Here is a 16,714-nt window from a genome sequence, read left to right as displayed (position 1 = left end):
TATATATATATATATATATATATATATATATATATATATATACATACACACACATATATATATATATATATATATATATATATATATATATATATAAATACACACATATGGGTCTGTGTCAAATAAAAAAATTATCATTTACCTGAATTTTAAATAATCGAGATGACAAAACTGAAGTTGCATGTTAATGAAGACTCACATTAACGATAGTGTAACCAGGGAAAAGAGGCAGTTGACCAGCAGAAGCAAACAAAAAAAAAAACACACAAACACACAACTAGATATACCAGCTCTAAAATTACTCTAGAGTGGGGAAAAGGGCAAACTCCCAAATGCTGGCTGACTGCCTCCTTTCCCTGGTTACACTATTGGTAATGTGAGTGTTCATTAAAAGGCAACTTCAGTGTTGTTGTCTTGGTTATTTAACATTTTGGTAACTAAGATTGTCTCTGCATCCCCTCTTTGAATTTTCTCCACAATGTCCCCCCAGGAAATGTCTCCTTCATTTTTGGCTAAGTCTGCAACACCATTTTCTAAGTAAATCATACGCAACCTTCATGACTGGAGGGTTTAATTATACATCCAGCATCCTAGGACAACCCATTTAGCCTGTCTTCTACTGGGAATTCTTGAGCTATAATATATCTAAACTGTTCATCTTCTAAACAAATACTCTGGCCATATCTTTTACCTATACACTGTAATACTCTCTTTACTGACTTTGTCTTTTATCATCTATTGAAGTCCTACAGCTGGTTATTTATTGTTTAAAACTATGACTGTACCTTATTACCAATAATGTATTTTTCTGCACATATCATAAATGTATTTCTTCTGAATATATCAAAAATGTATTATACCTATAACTGTCATTTTTTGTATTAAAATTATTATGTGTTTGGAGCTTTTCTCCTTGGGTCTCCGCTGAAAAAAGGCTATTCAGCTCAGTCGGACTAACCCGGTCAACAAATGTAAAATAAATAAATAAATTTGCCGACTCATCTTTATGAAAGAGATTTGTTTGAAACATTTCCTCAGAATCCTGCACACATTCATCGGTCTCAGTATTTGATTTCTCCTCCATTTTATTCACCACTCCATCATCTCCTTCTCTCCATCTGCCTCTCTGCTTCTCTGGGCTGCCTCTGCACCTGGAAAGGAAACAAGAAGTACTCCTGCAAAATGGTTGTCACTCACAACAATGATGAATAGAGGATCTTTATTGGTTATCACCACTGTATACATTATTTATAATTATTTACACTTTTATATAATACAAAACAATTTCATATATTGTTAAACATGTTGTTTCAAGTTCCTACAATGAATACACATTCTTACTTGTTTTGTTTTATATAGCATGTTAGCTTTAACAGGCAGTTTGCCCATCATCAATCTCCACAGAAAATCTTTGCATGCATATATTTTCCTATACCATGTAAATCTTATTTTAATAGCATTTCTTTTCTCCATTTCTAAATACTTCCATTGAAAACTATAATGCTCTTTCAAATATTCAAATACTATTCTCTCCTATTTTTCAACAATGTTTATATTCAATTTCCATAAAAAAGATTGCATTTTGTACTCTTTTATATCTTCATTCACATAGTTTCTCCATCTTTTCCCTGACACCATCTTCTCCCAGAAAAAAACTTCTGTTAAACATGCAAAATATATTCTATTAAATTTATACTCACTTTTTAAAAAACTACTGAATCCCCATATAAATTCAAAGAGGCTGCATTAACAGTCAAGTTAATAAACCCTAATCCCCCTTCTTCCCTCACATACAAAATCCCTGTTCTAACTGGATTTAATCTATATTCCCATATAAACGAAAATACAATAGACATATTTATTTTTATAGTTAGACAGAGTCATGTAAATGCTTGTAAGTAGGCTAAAAGAATATAATTTAAGTAAACTTTTTATATGACTTCCAAACATACATATATCTCTTAATTCCTGAAAAGTTCTCTCCCACTGTTTTTGTTTATGCTCATTTAATCCAAATAATATTCATAGTATAGCTATAACCTTAATGTTAAACTGTATATCTTCTATATTTCCCATAAATCCAAAACCTTTACTTTTGTTCTTATTTATACACAAACCAAGTATCTTTAAGTATTTAATTAACTCTCTGATTGCCTCTTCCATCCATTCTTTATTCTTAGTAATGAAAACTGTACCATCTGCATATGTATATATCATTGGCATTCATATTTCCTCTGTTATCTTATAGCCTGCCATGTTTAACACACTATTAATTTTATTGCCATTCACAATCATAACTGAAGCAAATAAAATGCTCCTCGATGAATACCCCTGCCTTATTCCATACCCCATTTTGATTTCCTCACTTAACCATCCATTTAGAATTTTATTACATTTTCTTAAATACCAACTTAATTACTTTTATTATCATTTGACTTGTATTGTAAGCCTGTAATATATCCCATAAGCATTCATATTGTATTTTTTCAAATGCCTTACTCAAATCTTCTACCATGACTTTGGTTTCCACCTTTTTATTTATAATATCTATTTCTTCTTCTTTTGTTATCCATAATAAATCCTGACTTCCTTTCCCCTTAATACCAAAAAGTATATGTTCAAGCAATTTATCTACATTGTTTAATATTTTTGTTATTTTCATAAATGTATTATTCAATATTATTGGTCTCCAATTTCTTGTATCATTTCTCTCCTTTTTCCATATATATTTCATGATCCCTATACATATTTTTATCTGCCATGCCTCTCTTTAGCCATTCATTTAACACTTCCACAAAATACACCTTTTACCAATCTTCCATATTATTGTACATATGATACTCAGTACCATCAATTCCTGTAGCTTTTTCCAAATTAATATATATTAATATTACATTTAACTCTTCCACATTTTTATTTTACTCCAAGCTCTGTTTATCTTCATTACTTGTTTTTTAACTGTCCATTTATGCCTCACTTTTGTCTCTTTCTTTACAAAAGTATGTTCTATATACTTTCTGATCACCTCAAATATTACATTTTGTGTAGTCATTTTTTCTGCTTCATTATTCTTTAATTTTCTTATTCTATTATTTTCTTTTACTAATTTAGTGAGGTGCACCTCTTCTTTTCTTCTCTGCAAAAATGTCTTTGTTTATATAACAGTTTCCTAATGTTTTCCTGATTTATATCATATATTTTCTTTTCTTTGTCATAAAAAATCTGTCTTATCCCTTAATATTTCTCTAAGCACTTCCTGACTGAACTGCCTATATTTTAATTTCTCTATCATTCTGTTACCATCTTGACATTTCAAAAACACTTTTTATATTTTTCCTTAAATTGTCCAATTTTCATAGAATAATCTCATATCAATACAATCCATAATGTATTGATCTCTTTCCTGTCTTCTTTAACTAAATCTTTTTCATTAAGCCTTTTACCACCTTTAGTTATTCTTATGTATCCTTCTCTTTCACGTGCCTCTATCCATGTGGCTACGTGATCTGAAAACATATCCATTTTGTCCCTTTTTGCAAAATTTTAAACTTAAACTATCAGATACTAAAAAATAATCAGTTTCATTGTTTATTTCATTGTTTCTGTAAGTCCAATGATTATTCCATATGTATAACTTTCCACTTTTCATTATGTCATATACAATTCTAATATCAGTATTTTTTCTTATACTTAAATTGTAATTCAAATTTTCTACATATATTATATCCATATAATTAAAATCCCCTACTAATATTATATCCATATTAACACCTACATAATTCAGAATTTTTTCTACATTAATCTCTCTTTTCTTCTTTGTAATGTATTGCATATATTGCAATAACTCTGTAAAGATCTGTTGTTCAACTTAAATCTATCACCGTTATTCTTCCGAATTTTACTGTTGTAAAATCTAATATTTTAATGTTTTTCTGACATAACACACATGTGAATGTATTTTTCCTATATTCCATATATTTCCACCCTATAATACTTCAGTTTGTAGCCTTTCGTCTGTCAAAATTCTAGTCTCTTCTAATATAATTATACGCATATCACATGAGGCACACCATTCTAATATATCTAACCTTCTTTTAATATTCTTTATGCTATTAACATTTAAGTCTAAAATCTTCACCCTTCTTTTAAAATGAAATTATTATTAGCTTCTCTGTCATCCTTTGCCTTTTTGTTTTCTTTCACAACTATGCTTTTATATGTTTATTTCCTCTCATTCACCCTTTTTCCTATAGAATTTTTCTTTCCCCTCACTATCTGCTGATTTACATATTCCTCTTCACCCATATCAAGCACCTCTTCTTCCCCATCCTTTTCTCCACTTTTCTATCCAGTATTATCCACTATTATATCATTATTGTTTCCGTGTATAATTTACCTGTCCTTCTTGTTCCTTTTCTGTATTTCTATCTATGTTATGTACAGGATCCTGTGTATCTTCTTTTTCTATAACGTCTACATATTCTTCACAATCCACCCATGTATGTCCAGTTTTCCACATTTTTTACATTTTGTATCGCATTATTTTTGCTTCATGCCCTGGTTTACCACAAATAAAAGATCATCTTTTGTCGCAGTCACTAATCAAATGATTATTTATTTGACAAAATAAGCATGTTTTTGGCTACCTTCTATATTTAACTAATCCTCTGTTACCATCCACATTAATCACAGTTGGAATGTGTACATTTTCATTTTTCATTTTCAAAATAACCTTGCATTACCAACCCACAGTCCATAAACCTCAATCATTATATATTTTTATGTTCATAACGTCTTTGCGTGTAGTCTTTAAATAGTCCTTTAATTCCTTTTTTTCAACTTCCATTCTCAATTGTATCAAAGCTGTCTTCTAAGTTTCTCTATGAAATGTCTGCACCACATAAGCATTCCAAGGATTACAGTTCTTTTTTAGTTCATACTGTTCTAAAAAAAATTCTCCATATACTGTCCTGTTTCAAACAATGCATCACAGTACATTTCTTTTCTAATAAGTATAAAGGCTCTTACCTCTTTAGGTGAAACTCCCAATGGTGCAATTACAGCATCCCACACTTTATACCTTTCCAAGTCCTTTTTCCTCCTTACCGCTTAACCTTATAACAAAGTTCTTCACTTCCTTCACTTTCTTTGACTTTTGTCTCTCCTTTCACCATCTGCATATAGGTTTTCTTTCTTACTGCACACTTAGCAACCTCCTCTTCTTGTATTTTTCCATAATTTCACCCCATGAAGCTGCTACTTCACTCTCTGGTTCACTCTGAATGATCATCTCCTTCACTCTGAGTGATCATCTCCTTCAAATAAACATCCCACAACCCTTCCAACTGGAGGGTTTTTACAATACAATTTTATTTTTCCACCTCTTCACTGAAGAGGTTTTGCTGAAATATCTTCTCAGTGTCATAAACCAGTAAGTCATTTGCCCCTCTGCCATCCATCTCTTGCAAAGCAACTCTTCTTCCTTGCTCCTATCCATCACGGCACTAACCCTTATGCCATCGTTGAATTCATCAACCATTAGCCCCTCCATTACTCATTGCAACACACTGGCCTGCTTGTTTCTCCAAGCTGCCTTCATGCTCATAATGGAAACAGGAAGTGTATCTATAAAGCGTTTCCCTATATGAAGAGTAGGTAAAGTTTCCTGATGTCCTGGCCAAATTTCCACTAGTAGTATAGATACCACCTCTGGTCTCCCCCCTGAAAAGAGACTGCTAGCCTAGTGGGACCAACCCATTTAAAAAAAGATAAGTAATAAAATAAAAATAATAATAATTTAATAATAAATACTTAAAAAAGTATTTCAATATTGATTTAAGGCACATTTATAATAAAGCTTAGATGTATGTAGTGCATATTATGATAAGCATTGACTGACAAATTTCTGTTATTTTGAAGTTGCAGTTCATGACAGCAGCAATGGAAATGATTACTGATGACAGTAAATGTTCATTACTCTGTTATAATTTACTGATTAAGTATATATGGGTAGAAATGTAGTAATTTACTGCAGAGGTTTTACTATGCAGAGAACATGAAGACGTATATGTGATGAAGATGATTTTTTTGGTACTGACAATGAGGAGTATAAAGTGGCAGTATTATCAGTATGTGTCAATGTCAGAGGATAGGGCAGGGATACTTTTTGTGGCAAAAGTAATTACATTCATTACATGAATTAACTGTAGGTAACATATTATAATTTATCAAGGCTATATTGAGATATTGCGATTTCTGTTAGGTATTTATATTGGTTTGTGTTAAGTAATGGTTATTGCAGGTGACAGAAATAGTTGGCCAATGTTTTATACTTCAAAAGGTGATTACATACAAACACTGCTGTCATAATTTTTTAACTGTGGCCTTTTTTTTTTTTTACATGTAAAATGGAAAATAAGGGATCAAAGCACTGAAATGATAACTTTGGCCGTGAAGAAAACCATGTTCTTATGGCAGCATGTAAGACATATGGGAAACTTCTTTTGGTAAAGGCGGGTCAGACCATCTAGGAGGAACAAGGCCTGAAGTCACATTTTTGTTGAAATCAATGCAGTTGGAGGCAGAAACTGAACACTGGCACAGTACAATAAAAGGGAAAGTGATATGGTAGCACATGCTAGAAGCAAGGCCAGGCAGAATGCAATTTCCCAAACTGATAAGGGGGGTGGGGGGCTCCAAATGTTATTAAGTTAATGCTAGATTATAAATACCTTCGGTCCATCCATCATGGGGATGACTGTGACACAGAATTAGATACAACAGGAGTAACTAGAGGGGATGTGGATACTGTTCTATTTTACCAATGTCTACAGCAACAGCAGCATTTATCTGCTCATGAAGGATGGTTTAAAATCTCTAACACACATGTATATAGAGAGAATCAAATGCTAACAGGGAATGATGTAATTAAATACTTCACAGTTAGTTATTATCATTTGAGTCTTATACATCAACAAAGAATGTAAATGAAGGCAGTGTGCATGGTAAGTGTCCCATTCACCTCTTCTAACTATACTTTATTATATGCTGTTGCAGTATTATTATTATTATTAATGTGTTCTAATAATTGTTTTACAGAGTTAGCATCAGAAACAAACAGTTCAACTATACCAATAAATTTGGGTGATATCAGCAGTTTAATGGGTGTTGCTGCAGAACACTTTGAGGATGTTGGTAGGCAGTCAGAGGCCACAGTGTCCAGAGTGATACCTTTAAAAGGGGAGCAAGGTACAGAAATTTCTTACAGCTACACCAGGAAACACATAAAGCATTGGCTGCCTAACAGGAAATGTGTTCTAACATTGTTAGGGCTCAGAGGACTGCCACAGAGAGTCAGCTGGAAATGATCAGAGTACTCCAGGGTATGAGTGATGATTTCCAGCACTACTTTAAAAAGTCAGAGAGCAGGGATGATGGCTTAGTGGTTTACTGCTGTGACTATAGGGGATAATGCTGTGGTCACACTGATGCACAGCATGGTGACATACCAAGCAGCAGTGATCACATCCATTTGTACACTAGTTAGGACATACCACAGTCAAGCTGTAGTCAGTCTTCCAAGGAAGAGAGGATGGGAGTACTGTCATGATATGTGAGAGGAGATCACATGATACTACTATTGCTTCTAAAGACAATAATGTCAGTAGTCAAAGTGAACAATCACAATACAGTTTACACAGGCCATGTCAACATTCATCTACACCTAATAGAACCTGACATTCAAGGTCACAAGCATGGTAACACAGCAGTGTCAGGTCAGCGACTCATTTGATCTTGAAATACTGTAAATCAGTTTCAGTAACACAGCTTTCTGTTTAGCTGAAATGGGGGAGGGTTGAGTTGTGGGGGAGTTTGCAATTGTATACATTTCATCCCTGTAAAACTAGTATGTACATCATCAATGAACATTTGACAAAAAGAAATGCTGTATTGATTACCATTCCTACAGGTGTTGGGTACCTAAAATATTAAAATAATAATGAACAAACATTTTCAGTAGATGTGTATTATAAGCAAATGATACATTAAAATAAATATCCTGCCATGTAAACTTACACTGCTGCCACTACACCCTCCCCACTGCACAAATTATGATAGTTTCTGAAGCTGGAATTTTTTTTGTATGACATAATAAAATTAATCTGATGTGCAGTACAATAGAAAAACCTAAAAACAATTGGCACATATAAAGAAAGCATATATATTTGCATGCCATCACCTCATTAAGTATTTCATTGTTGTCAATATTTCCTACATTTAAATAATTAAGTAATCATTAAAGCAGAATATTCATGATGGCACACAAACATGTGAATTATTTTCTATCTGATGCCTTTCCATATCACTGAACAGGAATCAGTGAGCTCTCAAGCATGGCAACAACATGACTATTCTAACAGATAATAAAAAATATTTTAAGACAGCAGAAAAATGTCAAATGATCAGTCAGAGCAGACTGTGCACTACACAGCATAACCCACAGATATCACTGCATGCACTAGTTATACTGTATATATTTTTTACAGTGAAAGAAAAACTAACCTGAATGTTATGGTCCACAGTTGTGGAGTAGATTATGCCTCTTTACCTGTGTAGCTACATGCCATGCACAAGCCTGCCACATGGGGTCCCTTACAGCTGCTTTCAGCTGGTCATCAATAGTCATAATGTGAATGGAAATGGGAGCTGCAGTGACATCATGGGTCACTTCAGCAACAGACAAGTGCGTGATCATGTTAAACAGAAAGCAACATGCGGTAAACATTCTGCATGCAATAGCTGGGTTATACGGAAGGGCACCCCTAGACTCGTCTGGGCAAATGAAATGGCTCTTCAGGAGACCAAAGACCCTCTCAATAACAATATGAGTCTGGGACAGGGATGTGTGTTACATGTGTCCTCTGCATATCCACTTGAATTTCTCAATGGAGTGATGTGCCATGGCTCCAGTGGATATCCAACATCACCTGAAAAAAAAAGAGAAATAATGGGTGGAGACAAAAACAGAAAAAAGTCAGTATTCACCAATACATTTTAATGTGAAAAGTGGCTTAAATATAGTATTATACACACACACACACACACACACATATATATATATATATATATATATATATATATATATATATATATATATATATATATATATATATACATATATATATATATATATATATATATATACATATATATATATATATATATATATATATCCCATTTGCCATCAAGATGACCACTTGCATCACACACTACCTGGCAGTTGATTAAATGGTAGGCCTTCCTATTGCAATATCAGCCCCCAGGACCCTAATTGCAACAAGGATGTAGTATATCCAGGAACTGCTGCAGTACCTTTGAGTCAGAAGCCTGTGAGATCCCCAACATGTCCCTAGTCTGTCCCTGAATGATCCCCATAAGAAGTATAGTGAGGTGTATACATACTATGTTGCCCATGGGCTTGGCAGTCCACACTTTCAACCATTGCCCTATGGGGGTCATACATACCCACTAAGACCCATATAGTATCCCTGTCCATTCTAAATGTATCAAGGATTTCCTGATTATCAAAGCTATCATGAGTTATCCTTTGCTTATATTTTTTCCTTCCTGGCCTGTGAGCACCACTGGGTGCAAGCAGTTTTGGCACAGCCAATAAAGGCAACTCTGACATACAAATTCAAAACTAACAGTAAGTGATAGCATTTTTACAGATTGCAACTCTGATAGATTTTGTGAGGTTTCTCCTTATGTAGCACATCTCTGAACACTGCAGATAAGCAGGAAAATCTAACTATGAATTGTAGACGGTGAAAAACATACTTCATTAGCATATGAAGATTTACATCACTCCTCATTTCCATCTCATTATTTTAACATTTGCATAAGCACATATGAAGTCATTGCTTATTAGAGTAAATGACCTTCTTGAATTGCAGGTCATCTGCACTCTTTCATGATAATCACAGAAAGCTTAAGTGCATTTGTGTAACTGACTTATGAGTACCAGCCTTAATGTTTTCCTATCTGAGGCATGATTTGGGAAGGCTTATTACTGGATTAAAAGAACATCACCCAACTCATTGTATATGTTAGCTTTATAAATCCTTCTGTAATCCTCAAGCTTTTCTTGGCCAGTTGAAAGAATCACTGTTAGCATGTCCTGGATGTGGCCCATTGACTTCTACAAATAGGCTGTGGCCAGAGCTACTCCTGTGAAAGGCATACAAATGACATCCTTATAACATGCCAAAAAAGGTTACTTGGTTTCTTGCTATCCAGAAGAGCAGTGGCTTTAATTCAAGGCTGTCTGATTACAAGGATCCTTGCTGAGTCATTCCACCACGTGTACTCGCAGTCTGTTTCCTTAACTCACAACCCACAGATCCTGACAATAGGGAAGGACAGAGAAACAAAGTGACCAATAAACTGAGATCTTTATTTGAGAACTTGTTTTCTGCTGCTTCACCACAGATTGGATCAATCCCACAAGATATTAGCTGCTCCCCTGGTTCATGTGTTAATGTCATGCTTCCATTTCCACTCATTCAGAACAAGACTGCAGGGTACTTAAACTCTTGCACTAAAGTTAGCTGTCCTTTCTTCACCTGATGAAAGCAATCCACTATTCTCTAGAAGAGAACCAGGGTCTCGGATGAGAGTCCTGATTTTCATCCCAGCTACTATGCACTTAGCAGCCAACTGCTCCCTTTTGTGTGAGGTCACAGTCAGCTGATGTCAAAAAGAAAGCATCATCTGTGAACCACAGAAATGCCATGTCTAAGTCCCCAAACAGGGCACCCTGTCAACCTTGTTATTGTCTTTATCTTACCAGTGAAAACTGTAAAAAAGATAGCGCAAGCCACAACCTTTCTGGATCTCTTGAATGAATCTAGCTTGACATCAGCGATGTGAACATAGTTCTCAGTATGTTCATGCAAAGGCTGTACACAGCATGTAGCAGTGGTTCTAGTACCCTGTACTCCCATAGGACTTCTCAGAGAACAGGAGAGTCATGACTACATCCCTACCATGACTGAATCATGGCCTCCTCCTTGGTGATCCTTGCCTCAGTGATAGGGAAAAAAATACTGATTGGCTAGAAGAGGACTGATGATTGACAGATAGCAGACGGAGCAGAGTGCAAAACAGAAAAAAAAAGTTAATTTATGATTTTGCTCTTTATGAACAACTCCACTTGTGATGCACGTTGTCTTGTATAGGTTTGTAGTGCAAGGTCATTTAGATCAAAACCTTCCTTATTTAAGCAAAGGTTTTGTTCATTCAGAATGGATGCATTAGTTCCTATACCAGACTCAGAATTCAGAGGCTTGCATCCTGTCTTCATTTATGTCTTTCCCTCTACCTGCTAATCATCAAGTCTCCCTGTACTAGTCTTTAGATCCCCCACCACTGGGGAGTCTCCAGTATAATTGTCAGAGTTCACTGGAGTGGCTGGCAGCCATGGAGGTAGTCTATGCCTTCACAGGCTTCCTAGCAGTGAGTGATACTGGTTGCATTCCTAATCTCTGCCTTGGTGGCTGATGTAAATACATGTGTGACCACTGTGCCTCCTTCTCCCTCACCACACATGCTTCAGTCACTGATTTGGGAGCACCAGGCCTACCTCCCCAATGCTGACCTTTTCAGTGTCATGGATAGTTTGTATCTACTTTATCCTCTGTCAGAGCTAATAAGCTGACATTTACCTGCTACTGTCATCTTTCCCCTCTCCAGCTGTTCCAGCACTTGGGTCACCATTCTACATCAGACTGGCTTGGTCATATTCAGGACTTTACATATCTGTGCCCACTATCTTTATGCATAATCGGAGTATGTTAGCTTTTTGAATACTCAAGGTTTTTGCAGTATAAAGAAAAGGGCTGTGATGATGGTTTGGAGATGATATACTTTTTTTTTCTTAAGAAAAACAGCATGCATAGCTCAGTAGCTGAGAACTGTCTATGATTTTGATCCATTTCATAGAGAGAGCAATGATGTGAGAGAACTCAAAACCAGCCTGAAATGGAAAATTTAATTACATGTACCTCACAATGTTGTAGATATGCCAGCTAGAAGTAAACAGTGAATATTAAGGCTACTTCAACTTTTAAAATGTTTTACCTATAAAGCAAGTGAGATCAAATAACCAGAATGTATGACTTTACTAACATGTCTTTCTCTGTTTTGGTTTCTTACAGATTTCCTGGGGACTACTTGTATCTATGTTTAGATGGAATGGCTGAGCCACTTATCTGTGAATGTCTATTTTAAAACCACGGGTCTCACTCACAGAAGACGAGATCTGGTAAGTTGCACCTAAACGTAGATAGTAACATCAACAAAAAGGAATAAAATTGAGCTATGTGGTCTTCTGAGACTGAGGTTGTGGAACAAAGTTCTGTTGCACATGAGAGTGACAGTATTTCAGGTTTGAATGAAAAGGCTTTAATACATTTTAGTGACCTGGCTATCAGCCCTTGGTCTATAGCTCTGAACCTATTCATTTGTTTGTGTTCTTATTTTCCAGTGCAGAGTTTATCACTGAGTTGTGAGTGTTAACCCTGCCTCTGTGCTGACCCCCTTTCAATCACCAATAAGAAGCAGTTTGAAGATTTCAGATTTTGTGTATTCTTTTAGTGCTTTTCCCCGTGATGTTCATCGTGTTTCAATGTTGCAGTCATGACTGTAGGGTTCTCCCCTGCTGGCAGGCAGCCCTCGGTCAGCCAGAATCCCAAAGTCTGGGTCCGGCGTCGGCTGTTCAACTCTGCTCCCTGATGTCAGAGCGCCAGGAGTATAAAGCTGACAGCCGACGCCATCTTCTCCAGTCTTTCTTGCCATGCGGTGATAGCAGTTCGCAAGTGCCGGTCGGTTGACTCCTGACGAATATTTCGTGCCGGTCCGAAGACTTTCTTCTCCACTCAAAGCTAAGTACCCGTTGAAACTTTTCTTGCTCCACTCCGATGTCAGAAAAAGTTAATAATTGTATTTCATGTGGGAAGCAAATACCTCATAAGGATTTTCATTCTTACTGTATTCCTTGCTTGGGCCCTGACCACGACGTTGCTAGTTGTCGGATTTGTTCTAGATTCAATCAACGTGCAATTAAGTGAAGGTACGATTTTGCCTTTCATTACTTCGGTAGACGCTTTAACTACAAAATGTCATTGGATATGCTTCCATCTACCGGAGTTCACAAGCGTCGCAGGGATAAAGACAGGCCTCTGAGGTCCAAATCTGATGATAGCGCACATGTGGAGCCAGCTTCAGGTTCGGCCGTCATCAGTGAGGCGCTTTTGCACCCCCTGTCATCAGCCATTTCAGAACCTACAGCCGAAACAGACTCTCATGAGGAGCCAACCAGGCCTTTAAATGTTTCTGTTGCAGGACCTTCGGACAACGCTCCTTCGGATGGGTCCGGAGCCGCTGTGCAGGTACCAGCTTCCGAAAGGGTTTTCAGGCCTACTCAGCTTCAAGTAAAGGCAGAGCCAAAGGCAAAGACTCCTTCTAAGTCAAAGACTTCAACACAGGCCTCTTCTGAACCAGCTCCCAAGTCACAGAAACAGTTACTCAAGATGGCGGAGGATTTACTTACAATGATTAGGGGTTCTCATCCCCCTCCAGACAAAAGGCCAAGACAGGATGTTTATTATGATTCCTGTGATCAGGCTTCTGTTTCCTCAGTTTCTTCTTCTGATCAGGAATATTCTTTTCCTCCTTATTAGGATTCTGATGCGGAAGAATCCATTCCTTCAGCTTCTCCTCCTGAGGATTTTTCTTTTGGGGAAACTCTGCATGAAATGAGGGAACATTTTCACTGGGAGGGACAGGAATATTCAGAATCCAAGAAAAGACTGAGGGATTTTCTTCTTCTACCCCAACATAGACCCCTGGCTATTCCTCCTGTTTTGGATATTGTGGATGATGCCTTTTCGGAGGCTAATTTAACCCCTGATTCTTTTCCTCCTGCTCCTGTTAAGCCTGATAGGTACTACAGGGTTCCTGATTCCCATCAGTTTTTCTACAAGAATCCTACTGTTGACTCTGAAACCATTTCTCAGGGTCCTTAAGGGTGTTAAGGCCGCTACTTCCAAAAATCCTATTCCTACTGAAAAGGATTCTCGAGCCTTGGAAAGATGGGGCAAAAAGGTGTACACTTCTGCTACTTTGTCCATTAGGGCTTTAAACTGTCAGTTTCATATGCTTAAATATCAGCAATTTCTCTTGTCTGTCTTAAAACAGAAATTTACTTCCATTTCTGCCTGTGCAGAGGATAAGGAATTACATGACTTATTGCAAGCCACTGAACAAGTTGGGAAGCATGTTTTACACTGTGGATTTGATGCCTTGGAGGCTTCTTGTAGGGCTGCGGCCTCTGGCACAGTCATTAGAAGACATGAATGGCTAAAGGAACAAAATTTACCTGAACAAGTAAAGGCTAAATTATTGGATGCTCTTGTTCAACATAATGTTTTGTTTGGATCTAAAGCTGAAGAGGTGATTAAAAAGATGGAGGATAAGGCGAAATCCATGCAAACAGTTAAAGATTTCTTACAAGTACAGCCTCCTAGATTTAGCAGGAATTGGCCATCAAAAAAAACTGGTCCTTTCCCTCTTCAGACAGGCCTCAAAGGGGTAGATGTCCTTCATGGATGCATCTGCAGTCATAACAAGTGGGTTGTCCTGTCGTCAGGCAGCCCTTCAGTCGGCCGGATTCCAAAGTCCGGGTCCGGCTTCGGCTGATGTCGCACTCCACCCGACGTCATCTCTGTTGGTCTTCGGGTATAAAGGCATCAGCCGACGCCAATTTCCTCAGTCTTTCTTGCCGCGTGGCCCAAGCAGAAGCTGTTCACAAGTGCGGTCGGTCGGATCCAGAGATTACTTCTACCGAATACTACTTCGAAGACTTCTAAAGCTAAGTACCCTGTTGGGGACTCTTTCTTGCCTCAGCCGATGTCAGAAAAAGTTAACAATTGTTTAAACTGTGGGAAACAAATACCTCATAAAGATTTCCACTCTTACTGTCTGCCTTGTTTAGGCCCAGCCCACGACGTAGCAGCCTGTTCGGCCTGTGCTTCTTTCAACCGACGAACGCTTAGGCGTCGGTCGGAGTTTGCAGAACAGTTTTCGGTTCTGATTTTGCGTACATTATGCCGTCGGATCCTCCGACTACCCAATCTAGCAAAAGCAAAGATAAAGACCGACACTCGCGGTCCGCGGTTTCGGCGAAACCATGGTCAAGCAAACAAGGAGTGTCTCGGTTTCAGCGAAACCGAGAAAACTGAACAAAGTACAGCTGAACCTATTCCTACAACTGAGGCCCCTGCTACAACTCTTGCAACGACCTCAGAAATTTTACCCACTACGGTGGTTGACTTATCAGACACCATCCCTTGGATGTTTCTACCCCAGCACGTGGTGCTGCTAGGCCTCCAGCAGCCATGTCCATTAAGGCCTTCGCCAGGGCTAAAGCAGCCAAGACTACTAAAACAGTGCCTGTTAAACCACCCACATCCAGGCCCTCTTCTAGTTCTCAAATGCTTACTTTGGCAGAAGATTTAATTTCTTTAATTAGAGGATCTCAATCTCACCCAGACAGGGCCTCTCAGCCCCAGAGAAGAGACCTAGGGCAGAGCCCCGAGCCAGTGTCCTCTGATGATTCTGCTGATGAATCAGACATAACTGACCAGCCAGAGGCTCCCTTCTCCAATTTTGAAGATTCTGATGCTGAAGAATCCATCCCAGCTGCTTCCCCACCAGAAGAATTCTCCTTTGGAAACCTTGCATGCCATGCGAGAACAGTTCAATGGCAGCAACAGGATTTTTCAGACTCCAGAAAAGACTTAGGACTTTTCTGCATCTCCCACAGCACAGGCCCTTAGCTATACCCCCTGTTCTCTCTGTGGTGGATGATGCTTTCAATGATGTTTGCTCCGCTCCAGATTCTTTACCCCAGCCCCTGCCAAACCGGACAGATTTTACAGGGTGCCAGATACTCATCACCACCTTTACAAGGCTCCACTTGCAGACCCAGAAACTATATCCCAGGGCCCCAAGGCAGTAGCCGCGACCATAGCTAAAAATCCTATTCCTTCTGAAAGGGAAGCAAGGTCATTAGACAGATGGGGTAAAAAGGTCTACACTTCAGCTACTCTCTCAGCTAGAGCTTTAAACTGTCAGTTTCACATGATACAATACCAAGAGTTTATGCTGGATCAGTTAACTAAAAAACTAACCACTGATGAATCTCTTGATAAGAAATATGTATTAGAGATGGTAAATAACATACAACAGGTTAGCAACCATTCCTTAAAATGTGGCTATGATGCACTGGAGGCTTCATTTAGATCAGCCATGACAGGCACAGTGATAAGAAGGCATGCATGGCTAAAGGAACAAGCTTTACGGATCATGTTAAAGCTAAGTTGCTAGATGCTCCTATGGACAAGACAAGTTTGTTTGGTACATCTGCCCAGCAGGTTATGAAGAAAATGGAAGAAAAGGCAAAATCAGTTCAAACTGTTAAAGATTTCTTGCAGGTTCAACCCCAAGGTTTAGCAGGAACTGGCCTGCCAAAAATTGGTCCTTTCCTGACTCCACAAAATTTCAAAGGGGCAGGAATAGGCGTTCCAGAGGCAGAAACCAATCCAGAGGAGGTGCCTACAGAGGAAGACAGTGGCAAGGTAACAACAGAGGC

General features: G+C 37.8%; 1 protein-coding gene across 5 annotated transcripts in view; it reads left to right on the top strand.

Annotated features, from left to right (window-relative positions):
• The window catches only part of B3GALT1 (beta-1,3-galactosyltransferase 1), a 2,392,726-nt gene that overhangs the window by 825,421 nt on the left and 1,550,591 nt on the right, over nucleotides 1-16,714 (top strand). For all 5 annotated transcript variants that reach the window (XM_044075600.1, XM_044075599.1, XM_044075596.1 and 2 more), the window contains exon 3: nucleotides 12,219-12,325. The gene's annotated coding sequence lies outside the window, so the exon portion shown is untranslated. The remainder of the gene's footprint in view (nucleotides 1-12,218; nucleotides 12,326-16,714) is intronic.

This window comes from Protopterus annectens, chromosome 6.part1 (genome assembly GCF_019279795.1).
Source record: "Protopterus annectens isolate FY-2018-M chromosome 6.part1, PAN1.0, whole genome shotgun sequence".
Taxonomy (NCBI): domain Eukaryota; kingdom Metazoa; phylum Chordata; order Ceratodontiformes; family Protopteridae; genus Protopterus; species Protopterus annectens.
This window is presented reverse-complemented; position numbering and strand designations above follow the sequence as displayed.